This window comes from Rhincodon typus, chromosome 3 (assembly GCF_021869965.1).
Source record: "Rhincodon typus isolate 14 chromosome 3, sRhiTyp1.1, whole genome shotgun sequence".
NCBI lineage: Eukaryota > Metazoa > Chordata > Chondrichthyes > Orectolobiformes > Rhincodontidae > Rhincodon > Rhincodon typus.
The window spans coordinates 32277487-32289620 of record NC_063334.1 but is presented as its reverse complement, the minus strand read 5'-3'; the positions used below and the strand labels follow the sequence as shown (position 1 = coordinate 32289620).

Sequence of the window (12134 nt, the reverse complement as noted above, 5' to 3'; positions counted from 1 at the left end):
TTGCTGGAAAAGCTCAGCAGGCCTGGCAGCATCTGAGGAAGGGTTACTCAACCCAAAACATTAACTCTAATTTTTCTTCACAGAGGTCTGGCAGCATCTGTGAAGAAAAATTAGAGTTAATGTTTTGGGTTGTGTAACCCTTCCTCAGATGCTGCCAGGCCTGCTGAGCTTTTCCAGCAATTTTTTTTTTTGTTTGAGAGCTAGGGGTTCAGGTACATAATTCTTTGAAATTTGCATCACAGGAGTACAGGGTGTTCAAGATGGTGTTTAGCATGCTTGCTTTCATTGCTCAGACTTTTGAGTGTAGGATTTGAGAAGCCATGTTGAGGTTGTACAGGATATTGGTGAGGCCTCTTCTGGAGTACTGTGTGCAGTTCTGGTTGCCCTGTTATAAGATGGATATCATTAAACTGGAGAGGGGTCAGAAAGGATTTATCAAGATGTTGCCAGGAATAGAGGGTTTCAGATATAAAAATAGACTAGAAACGCTGGGACTTTTAACTCAGGAGCATAGAAGGTTGAGGGGCGACCTTATTGAGCAGTATAAAATTATGAGGAGCATAGATAAGTTAAATGATAAGAGTCTTTTCCCAAAATTAGGGATCATATTTTTAAGGTGAGGAGGGAAAGACTTAAAAAAGGTGCAACCTTTTTACACAAAGAGTGGTTCATGTGTGGACTGAACTGCCAAAGAAAATGATGAATGCAGGTACAATTACAACATTGAAAAGACATTTGGATAGGTTTGTGAATAGGAAAGGTTTGGAGGGATACAGGCCAAGTGCATCAGGTGGAATTAGTTTAGTTTGGGAACATGATCAGTGTGGACTGGTTGGACGTGAAGGTTTGTTTCCATACTGTATGACTATGTATCTATGAGTTGCCATGTCACCAACTATCCAAATTCCCTGAGATGCAGGTTATATTTCATTACAAAAGGGGAGGATGAAGATGGTGCATGAGTGGCATCCAGGTATAGAACTATCACACCTATATGCAGGAAAAAAGGACAGTGTCACACAATCTTTGATGAGAACATGGTTGCCTATAGAAGTTTCAAAGTGAACAGTAAACGCAAGACCTAAAAATTTTGAATAAAAGGAATCTTGTGATATGAGATTTAGAGGGATATCCCTTTAAGAACTCAACTTACGAATGAGTCCAGTGCCCGGATGCTGTTATATGACCACATGATCTCAGCACTGTAGCACTCAAGGCACAGGCTGTATCTATAGTTTACTCTATACTGTACATAATTAGTTTAGTTGCAAGTAAACCTACACAAAATCTTCAATTGAACAGTGTCCGTATACCTTATCCATATTCCATTTACATAACTCAAGAATATCATTGCACTAAGTTCATAAATTAGGCCCATCATTCAACAATGTGTCAAATAAACCTTCTCTGATGTATCTTTTGTATGTTTGCTTCTAATGTATCTTTTTCAAATAAAGAGGCCAAAAATGAACACAGTATTCCAGACGAGGTCTCACCAAAGCCGTGGGCAACTACAGGTGAACTTCCCTATTTTTATGTTTTATTCCTTTTGCATTAAACATCAATTGGCTTCCTAAACACTTGTTGTAACAAATTACCAACTTTTGGTGATTCTTATACCAGGAAAGTGACAGGCCTCTGTACCATCATGTTCTGCAATCCCTCTCCATTTAAAGAGTATACTACTAAACTATTTCCCTACCAAATTAAACAAGTTCATATTTTTCCACATTGTACTCCTCTGCCAATTTTTTGATGATTTGCTTAATCTGCCTAAGCAACCTCTTTACCTCTTCTTGACAACTTATCTTCCTACCTAGCTTGCTGTCATTAGTGACCAGGCATTTAATTGCTTCACCCAAGTCATTGATATAATTGTAAACATTTGAGGATGCCCCATGGCATCCCATTAGTTACAGCTTGCTAACCTGAAAAAGACCCACGTATCACTACTCTCTACTTCCTGTCCTATTTCCTAAACAATCCTTTATTCATACTAGCATGTTATCACCTTCAGTCTGTACTCTTATCTCGAGTATTAACCTTTAACGTGGCACTTTTGGAAACCCAAGTATGCCACATCTACAAGTTTGTCTACATCCACCTGGCTGATTATATCTTCAAAATCTCTACTAAAATGGTCAAATGTGACTTTCCGTTCTCAACTTAAACAACATGTACAAAATCATGAAGGGGATGGAAAGAGTTTTTCCTAGTAGAGAGGTCATTGGCAGAGGGCACAGATTTAAGGAGATTGGTGGAATGATTAGAGAGGGCATGAGAAACAACATTTTCACCCAGAGGGTGTGGATATCTGGAATTTGCTGCCCAGTTTGGTGTTTGAAGTAGAAATGCCAACTCTTTTCAAAGGAACATGGATTTTTAAAAATTCATTTATGGGATGCGGGCATCACTGGCTGACCAGCATTTGTTACCCGTCCCTAGTTGCCCTTGAGAAGATGGTGGTGAGCTGCCTTCTTGAACCACTGTGGTCCACCTGATCCACAACGCCATCATGGAGGGAATTCCAGGATTTTGACCCAGTGACAGTGAAGGAATGGTGATATATTTCCAAGTCAGGATGGTGAGTGACTTGGAGGGGAACTTGAAGGTGGTGGTGTTCCCATATATCTGCTGTCCTTGTCTTTCTAGGTGGAAATGGCCATGAGTTTGAAAGGTGCTGCCTGAGGATCTTTGATGAATTTATGCAGTGCATCTTGTAGATAGTACATGCTGCTGCTGCTAAGCATTGATGGTAGAGGGAGTGGGTGCTTGTAGACGTAGTGCCAATCAAGTGGGCTTCTTTGTCCTGGATGGTGTCAAGCTTCTTGAGTGTTTTTGGGGCTGCACTCATCCAGGCAAGTGGGGAGTATTCCATCACACTCCTGACTTGTGTAGATAGTGGACAGGCTTTGAGGAGTCAGGAGGTGTGTTACTCGCCACAGTATTCCTAGCATCTGATCTTCTCTTGTAGCCACTGTGTTTATGTGGTGAGTCCAACTGAGTTTCTGGTCAATGATAACCCCAGGATGTTGATAGTGTAGGATTTAGTGAGGGTAACATCATTGAATGTCAAGGGCGATGGTTAGATTGTCTCTTATTGGTGATGGTCATATCTTGACATTTGTGTGGTGCAAATGTTACTTGCCACTTATCGTTCCAAGACTGGATATTGTCCAGATCTTGTTGCAATTGAACATGGACAGCTTCAGTATCTGAGGAGTCACAAATGGTGTTGAACATTGTGCAATCATCAGCAAGCATCCCCACTTCTGACCTTATGATGCAGGGCAGGTCCTTGTTGAAGCAACTGAAGATGGTTGGGCCTACGACACTGTCCATAGTGTCTGAGTTGGCTGAACATACTAGCTACACCGGCTAATCCCACATACCAGCGCCTGCTCCCTATCCTTGTAGATTCCAGCAGTTCAAGTGAGGTGAGAGTGACAGCCCTTCACAACAAAGCTGCATTCGACTGAGTGTGGCATCAAGGAGCCCTAGCAAAACTGGAATCAATGGGTATCGGGGGCAAACTCTCTGGTGACACATAGAAAGATGGTCATGGTTGTTGGAGGTCAGTCATCTCAGCTCTTGGAAATCTCTGCAGAAGTTTGTAGACTGGCCTCCTTCTATGCTGTGACTTTTCTATGGTTTCTAAAGCCATTCACTCACATGCAAACTTACCTTGCGTCAGCTAATATGGTTTAAAAAAAAGGTGGGGTGCAGCTTATTTTCTTCTGATTCTGCTGTGATTGATTGGAGGTGTCTGAGGGATGCTGTGCTCCGCATTTCTGAAACAGCCAGGTTCAGAAGACTCAGCCAGAACAGTGGAGCAGTATCAACTTGGAGAAAAGTTTGAGCAGTGTGGCAGACCGACAATGACTGCCACCCCTCAAAAAATCCAGGCTCTACTAAATATTACTATGGACCCTGACTATAGCTTTACCATTCGGGCTCGAAAGCAAAATTTTAGTGCTCTTATGTTCGATTGAATATGATTTATGTGTTGAACATCATAAATCAGTGTTATGTTCTACCATAAACGGCTTTCACTCCCTTAGATCATTTTACAACTTTTATTATGAACGTAAATTACCCTGTTATTTGCACCCGTCACCACTATTTATTTCACCCGAAGTAAACATGAAATCTTCTCAGAATTTATTCCAGGGAAAAATGAATGCAGCATAATTTATAATCAACATATATGGTTCTCTATAACTATATATTAGCATCTTGCATTTTAGCATGGGTTGTAATTTTCTTGGTAATATAAAATTTTAACTGTTCTTTGAGCTTTGATAAAAGATTATAGTGGATAGCTGGTGGGAAAACAATGGTCTGTCATGCCAAATAGGCTGATTTCATTTTGTAGCTTCCAATATCTAAAGGAATATATTTTCTCCTCATTCTTCAGGTGAAGCTTCAAAGCTGCGCCAAACCCAATTAAATGTGATTCATGATTTTCTGGATGTCCGATCATTTCTCGGTTTTTCAATCAAATCTGCCTCTATTTCCAAAAGCATTTATGTTGGATGAGACCTTGGCGTTATGCCAGATTAGTGTATCGTGTGTGAATGATGGCTTCCTGACCATGACTTAACACCCAACCATGAGATCAACCACTTCTGTCTATTTGTCTCAATAACCTATTACCAGCAAAAGACACACTTCATTCTTTGAACAGTTCAAGATTTGATTATCTTCGCATTTATTAAATGGGATTTACCAGTTGTGGATAATTAATATCTTTAGTTCTATTTGTCCGCCAATATACTATGTCTTAAAGTAGCTTTCTGCATTTTGCGCAACCAAATTAAATTTATTCCTCACCATGACATCCCACTGACCACAATCTATGCCTAACATTATCTCTCCCCAATTACAATCTACCACCACATCTGCTGAACCTCAGATCCCTGACCACAATTTAGTTATGCTATTCTCATCAAGGATTTTGCTCAATGGAATCTTGTCCCACAGACAGGAAGCCTTTTAGTCAACCTGACACCTGTCAATCAGCCTTTCAGTTAGCCAAATTGTCAGCCATCTAGCCAGTAACCTTTCAGTTAGCCTTTAAACCAACCAATCAGTCAGTCTGTCAAGTCTCCCCATCAATCAGGCTGTTAATCAGCATAGATGCTAGGCAGGGAACCTGGAGAAAATGGTTCAGAGCCAAAAATACCATCAGACATTCAGAAAACATGTCTGGTAGAATGGGATAAATGATATGACAGGCAACACATGCCTTATCTGCTCTTCAACATCTATTCCTTCAGATCATAGCACCCAGACTAGAAGATAAGGCACTTTGCAATAGTTATCTGCCCCAATCCTTATTTTAAATGGACTAACAGACTTGTGATTCATGCCTATGCAAATCATGTCCAACCCACTTTCCTATACTATTGAAAATAAGTGATGGGACCTGCACTCCAATTAAAATATTTTAATGATGTAGGAAACCCACCTTCTGATCGCCAATTCCTAACTCATGGAAATTACAGCATAGTGATTGTACTCCTCAGCGTACACATTTCTAATTGCTATTTGACCTTGACATCAAGAATGTGAAGCTTTTGGAGAAACGTTGACCCAGAGATGGAGAATAGCCATCGACACACCCGTATCCACCAATATTATGCCCTTTCAAAAAATGTAACTGGTATCTGGAGAAATCAGGGCAGAGTAGTGGTGTTAGTGAATGAGTAATTCAGAGGAGTAAGATAAAGCTCCAGTTACACAGTTTCAAATCCCAACACAGAAGAATTTAAGTGTTTTTTTATTTGGAAGTTTATCATCAGCCAAAATTCTGTTGTAAAAGAGAAAGCTTTGGTTCACAATTGTCCTATAAGAAAGAAAATCTGCCATCCTTACCCGAGACCATAGCAATGTGGTGTAGCTGACTCTTACTTTCCCTCTGAATTGATCTGGCAAGCTATTCACTTCCAGGAGCATTAGAAGTGGGCAACAAATAATGCACTTGCCACTTATGCCTACACCTTATGAAAGAATTAAAAAAAAACTCAGGCATGACCGATCCATTAAATCCAATTTACATATTGCCTTGTGAGCTCATACCAACTAAAACTCATTTATGATTTCACCATTAATTTCACATAAGCCCCTTACAACAAACAAAGAGGGAAAATGTCCATATGATAAATGAGCATGAAGCTAAACTGAAGTTGTCCCCAGGCAGTTGTGCTCAGTGAGTTGCTGCAATGAATATTAGTGCTTCTTTCTCAATTGGTGAAAGGAAAATCAGTTCTGGCTCTTGATATCAACGCTATGATGTTGCTGCACAATAAAAACACAGAATTCAGTTGAAACAAGGATCAGTTTCAGGATATTTTGGAAGAAAAGGGGAGTGAAGCTCATTGTACTGGCATTTAAGAGCGATTTAGACATGATGGACTGAATTACTTATTTCAGTAATGTACCATTCTATAAATAGTCAATTGGTAAGTGGTTTTTCTTTTGAAGAACAGATACTTGAGCAGAGAAGGCAACAAAGACCAATTGACTTTGTTCAAACAAGCAATAGACTTTGTCAGGAATGAAGGAAGAGAAGGTGGTGGAAAAGATTAATAAGTGGTTAAAAGAAGCATCTATACTGTCTGAGCTGCTTTTATTTACAGGCCAATTTTTTTTTCTATTTCTGTCCTAACACTTTACTGCAGCCTCACATTCATAGCAGTGGAAGAACGACAAAGAGGCACCTATTAGCACCCGTATCTCAACCAGTAGGATTAAATCCTCAACCTAATGTCAAATTATCATCAATTGGATTATAAGCCTTGTAAATCATACTTAATTTAATTAATATCAGTTTTTAAAATAATTTTCATAATAATACGTACAGTGTGAGCAATATAACATTCAAAGTAAATTTTATATCCAAAGTGCCACTTCATTATTGTGTAAACAAAAGGCACATAATGTCAGAAGAATCTTCTGTGTAACATGTCCATTGTGCAGGGAGGTATTGGATGTTATCCAACTCATTGGATGCTTGACACATGAAAATAGGAGTATCAAAGTCATCACATTATTAACTAATACAGTTTTTTTATTATGGAAGGAACATTTCCAGCATGCTGTAGCTCAGTTGACGTCTAGTAAAATGTACTTCAGGTATTAGTTGTTCTTTTACTTAGAATGCTCATGCTCATTTTAACAAAGACGGAATATACGCACTTGTCGATAAAATGTATCATGTGTTATTCTGTATTCATGTTTCAGGGTAAAAGCAAGTGGACAACTCTCAAGCCCACTGCACTGGAATTGCAATCAACAAATTGAAGCTTCTTTTAATGTAATAGTAAGCCTTCTTTCCTTTCACACTGAGAATAGTTATCCAAAAATGTTTTTTTTCAGATTATTGATGTTCCATCATTTTTTGATGTAGAATCGAAGAATATTGGCCAAAGCATTGACTTATGACATAGGAAGCCTTTGATTCCAGCAGTACTGTCAATAAATGATTACAGTGCAGAGAGTGAAAGGTAAAAAGATGGAGTCACCCAGACCTCTGTCATCCATCTCTAATTTTCCAGCTCAATGACACAATTGACAATTAAGACTAATACCAGTTTGCTCATCTACTTCTGAAATAAAGTCTGGCTCACAATCATACAGTGACAGAGACTGAGAATACAGGATGTAAGAGGATGCTTGAAAGAAATGATAAGAAGCCAGCAAAGTTTACAATATCAGGCAGTGGTAATGAACATTCTATGAGATGGTATCGGGGAACTAATAATACCAGGGATAGACATCAGAGGCACAATAAAACACGAGGTACCACTTGAAGGAACTGAACAGATCAGATTGCTTGATTGCCAATGAGGTTGTCCTTGCCTGTAATGTCCATAACCCAATCAAAAAAGCATGTAAAATCTACATATCTATGGACTCAACTCAACAATCCAATCATGCGATGAAAGGTTCAATGAACATTTCTGCTTCATGGGACTTGGGTCTATTTCAGCTGATAGACATCATTTTTCTCCACTGTGATATGAATTGTTGAAAACTTGAATTATGGAGGAAGCATCTTAGCCTCCTCTCTGATACCCAAAGTTAAATTCTTCTTTTTGGTGAAATGAGAATATGGGTTCTTTGTTAGAAGAAAAGGGCAGATAGAGATAGAGATAGAGATAGAGATAGAGATAGATAGAGTCAAGTAGGACACTTGGTGCAGTGCACGTTATCTCAATTCCGGCTGCTAGTAAACTGATTACAAATCATGGGATTAATAAATCACATCCTGTCGAGGTATATAATCATTCAAGTAGTTTAAGATACAGTCCCTTCAGGATATATATTTATATTGCATATAAAAATACCAAAATTCTGTGTTATGTAGTTTTCAGATGGGCCTGTAAACTGGGTGAGAATCCCATACTCTGGTCTGTGAAGGAGATCCCTTAGACATACAAATTGGTGTCCTGTGCCACTTGTTTGAACTGACTACAGTTTTAGGTTCAAATGAGAAGTACATGCTGTAAAAATCTATATTAATTGGTCACACTGGCTGCATTTGAACATGGGCATTAAAATAGGACAAAAATCTTTTTTAAGTGTATTTTATTGTGGGGCTAAGAGGGGCAGAGATACTTAGATTGGAGCCATAAAACACTTTGGGAAGCTGCCAAACCATGTGTGGCTGCATCCCCACGAAACACCTACCCCCAGTGACCACCAGCAGCTTACTTCACCCTCTCCCAAGCCCAAATTCCCAGACTGCTAAGAACGGGAGCCATCTCTCCCATAACTGGTTATGTATAACAGGGAAAGGGTGTTGTAGAGTATTGGAAAGTTATACCTTTTCTGCGGATATAGTAACTGAGCATGTGCAAAAGCTATGTCATAGTAAAGTCAGGTCACATGCATCTGAAGCCTGGATTTGTAGGGCTCCAACTAAGCTGTCCTCTCTTACCATCATCTACACACAGTCATGTTCAAGACAACCTGCTGCTGTTCATTTTACAACAGCATTGATCTCATTTTACCATATGCATTTTAGCTCCGAAGTTGGTCCATGTTATTTAAATAAGGCCCAAAACACAAATTAGCTCAGGCCTCTTGAATTTTCTAAACAATCCTGACTTAACTCCCAATTCAAACACAAGTTAAAGAATGTACCTAATTCATTCCAAATAAAAAACATTTGATTGCTTCTGTCAATAATTACGCTTTCATCTTTTAATTTGATTCGTAAAACATACTTCTGCATACTTTTGAAAAAAAAAATCAATTTCACATGGATTGTTTCACAGTAGAATTATTCCAATTTTGTTTATGTAGTGATTGGAACCAGCTGGATCTTACTGATTATGAGATCTTTGATTGGTGTTGTTAACCTGGGCCAATCAGGGAGCCCTGCTGACCACTATAAACAGGGGATTCAGAATCTCCTCAGTTCAGGGGACTGACTCTGAACTGGCTGGCCACAGCCAGTGTACTGTGCCCATGTAATTAAGGGGACTTGGTGATGGGATACCAGCCTCTACGCAGTTATTTCAGTTTATATATTTGTTCACAGGATGTGGGTGTCTCTGGCAGGGTCAGCTTGTCTCTAATTGTCCTTGAGAAATTGGTGATAAACACCTCTCTTGAATCACTGCAGTCCATGTTCTATAGGTGTTGGAAGACAGGTCCAGAGAGAGTGCGTGAGCCCTGGTGATTGTCCTGTTTCCAGGTCCCTGATAAACTCCCTCCTACTCTCTTTTAACCCATTGCTGCTTCTGTTATATGCCTTTACAATGTGTTTTAACCTGGTAATATGTTATAGTTCTGTACAGAAGGAAGCCATTCAGCTGACTAAATCTGAAATCCCTGCTGATTCTTTTGAAGAGAAATCCAGTCTGCACTATCACCGCCCTCCTCCCCCCAAATCAATACCACCACTACCTATTCTTTCCCCTTTTTCTGTCCAAGTATTTATCCAATTTCTTTTTGAACACTATCAGGTAAGGCGTACATTCTAAATCCTAACTACTATTTATGTAAAACATTTCCTCATGTTTTTCTGCCCATCAATGCAAATGAAGTGAAATCTGAGTCATCTGGTTATCAATCCTTCAATCACTGGGAACATTTTCTGCCTATTCTATTGAAACACTTTATCAGTTTATGCACTTCTATCAATCCCCATAAGTTTTTTGTCTTTTAGAAGATCAACTTTAGCTTCTCTGTAATTCCTCATTTAGCAGATCTCTTTTGAATCCTTTAAAAAATCCTTGCTCATCTCTCTAGTGCCCAGAATTAAAAGCCATTGTCACAATGACATCAAACTAGTTTTATAACAATGGGCAAATCTTTTTCGTTTTTATACTCCATGCCTCTTTTGATATGCCCATTCAAAGCTCAGATTTTTAGTTTTGTAATCTTTATAACTGAAGCTTTGTCAGACAATTGCTCACCACTCGGTCATTTACATTGTGCAATCAGCGCCACTTCTTTGGACCTGGCCCTGTGTCAAAATATTTTTTGAGAGGTCTTCTTGAGATTTTCTCGAGGGCTACTTCATAATATTCAGGGACTGCTTTGTTAATTATTAGGGACACTTGCTTCATTGTAACTGATTTACTAGGTGGTGCACTAGGTCATGCCAACATCTGCAGTATTTGAGTTGATAGATAATGTATTTGGACTCACCACAGAAGCAGAATCAGAAGAATGTATCAATATCATCAATTATTAACAATACATCAAATGTATTGCTACAATACACAGGGAAAATATTAATTTCCTAGGCATCACAATATTTAAATTAGCACAAGATAATAGGTAAATTTAGCAACAAAAATTTACTTCAAAATAACTGACTGACAATTCTAATCAGAAAAGGCATCACCATAAATACACTTTCTGAAGACAGAAGGGATCACAGTTGATGCATTTCCATCAGAGATGCAGAAAGCTGAGACATTTTCCTTGACCCAAGAAGCTAATGCCCTATTCACTAAATTTCAGATTGGAATTACAGTATTCATTACAATAACAACTACTTTATTTTTTTCTGCATGAAGTATTTCCTACTCTTTTGCAGACTTAAACTAGAAATTCCCTTTTCATTTTGAGAGAATTTAATACCTCACAGAATTTAGGTTTGCCTGGTTCTCAGGTATTTGAGTATCGCACTGATGGCAGGTGTAGGAGCGAGTTTATAGAGGTAATGAATTTTGGGGAGACAGCAGAATTCAAGACACATGGCAATTTATTCATGCATCTACCGGTACAATGCAGGGAGAGGCCAAAGACTACTCTGAATCTGGCCTCGACATGAATGTCCAATTACCCTTTAATCTTCAGCTTACATTGCAAGAAAAGTTGATGACACTCTAAATTTAAATACAAGTGCAATGCCTCTTATATACTTTTATTGTAACATTAACATGATGGCACATACACCCTCCTCCTGTATACTATTGTTTAATTAGTTAGAGACAAAAAAAAAACTGCAGATGCTGGAATGAAAGGTAGACAAACAGGATACTGGAGGAACACAGCAAGCCAGCATCTGGAGGGAAGGAGAAGTCAACATTTTGGGTATTATCCTTCTTCAGGACTTCTAGACTTCTGTTTGTCTACCTTGGATTCCATCCTCTGCAATTTTTTTTTGTCTCTAACCAAGTTTATACCAGTGCAAAGCCTCTTCAAAGTATGCCCACTTTGAAGAAGTTCTCTGCCTCCTTCAGACGTAAACTCAGTGAGCCCATTTCTCTTTGTCCTGCTGCGGTGACCTCTTCAGCCCTTCAGCTCTTCAACCACACTGTTATTGCTTAATTAGTGTTGGATTGTTCAACTATGATTGAGTTTCCAGTACATCACTCTATTAGTAATTGCTTGTTGCTGTGATCTGAATGGGCCCTTTTGGTATGTGGGAAACCAAACTCTCCATGGTCACTTATGAACTTTTACCCCTCAACTATGATGTCTGTGTGTGCTATTTTGTTCAAAACTGAAACAGAGTCTTCTTTGAGATTTCCCACCATTCCAACTTTCTTAGCCGTTGTCCTTGATAAGAGATAGGGAGGCCGCTCTCTATTAGTCATAATTGGTTTTTAAACCTTTCTTTCTAATGTTTTGTTTAGTGATTTATATGTGTGTGTGTGTGTGTGTGT

The 12134-nt window shown here is 38.9% G+C and overlaps 1 protein-coding gene across 1 annotated transcript in view; it reads left to right on the top strand.

The window, feature by feature from the left end:
• The window catches only part of LOC125487829 (T-cell-specific guanine nucleotide triphosphate-binding protein 2-like), a 100591-nt gene that overhangs the window by 85870 nt on the left and 2587 nt on the right, over positions 1-12134 (top strand). The window lies entirely within an intron of this gene.